Below are 1,266 nucleotides of genomic sequence, written 5' to 3' on the forward strand. Positions count from 1 at the left end.
GGGTGAATGATTTGGATTGGTCATTGGGGATCATGCGAGGACGATGATTATACAGTACTAGTGAAAAGTTTGGACACACCTACAGTGGCTTGCAAAAGTATTCACCCACTTGGCATTTTTCCTATTTTGTTGCCTTACAACCTGGAATTAAAATGTTTTTTTTTGGGGGGGGTTGTATCATTTGATTTATATATCATGCCTACCATTTTGATGATGAAACATATTTTTGAATTGTGAAACAAACAAGAAATAAGACAAGAAAACTGAAAACATGAGGGTGCATAACTATTCTGGGCTTTGACTAGGCCATTCCAAGACATTTAAATGTTTTCGCTTTCCCCTTAAACCACTCAAGTGTTGCTTTAGAAGTATGTTTAGGGTCATTGCCCTGCTGGAAGGTGAACCTTCGTCCCAGTCTCAAATCTCTGGAAGACTGAAACAGGTTTCCCCTCAACAATTTCCCTGTGTTTAGCACCATCCATCATTCCTTAAATTCTGACCAGTTTCCCAGTCTCTGCCAGTGAAAAACATCCCCACAGCATGATGCTGCCACCACCGTGCTTCACTGTGGGGATGGTGCTCTCGGGGTGATGTGAGGTGTTGGGTTTGCACCAGACATAGCGTTTTCTTTGATGGCTAAAAAGCTCAATTTTAGTCTCGTCTGACCAGAGTACCTTCTTCCTTATGTTTGGGGAGTCACTCACATGCCTTTTGGCAAACACCAAATGTGTTTACTTATTTGTTTCATTAAGCAATAGCTTTTTTTCTGGCAACTCTTCCATAACGCCCAGCTCTGTGGAGTGTACAGCTTAAAGTGGTCCTATGGACAGATAGTCCAATCTCCGTTGTGGAGCTTTGCAGCTCCTTCAGGATTATCTTTGGTCTCTTTGTTGCCTCTATGATTAATGTCCTCCTTGCCTGGTCTGTGAGTTTTGGTGGGCGGCCTCTCTTGGCAGATTTGATGTGGTGCCATATTCTTTCATTTTTTAAAATAATGGATTTAATGGTGCTCTGTGGGATTTTCAACGTTTCTGATATTATTTATTAACCCAACCCTGATCTTTAATTCTCCAAACTTTGTCCTTGACCAATTTGGAGATCTCCTTGGTCATCATGGTGCTGCTTAGTTGGTGGTGCCCCTTGCTTAGTGGTATTGCAGACTCTGGAGCCTTTCAGAACAGGTGTATATGTACTGAGATCATGTGATAGATCATGTGACACAGTGCACACAGGTGGGCTTCATTTAACTAATTATGTGACTTTTGA

This window comes from Oncorhynchus gorbuscha, linkage group LG19 (assembly GCF_021184085.1).
Source record: "Oncorhynchus gorbuscha isolate QuinsamMale2020 ecotype Even-year linkage group LG19, OgorEven_v1.0, whole genome shotgun sequence".
NCBI lineage: Eukaryota > Metazoa > Chordata > Actinopteri > Salmoniformes > Salmonidae > Oncorhynchus > Oncorhynchus gorbuscha.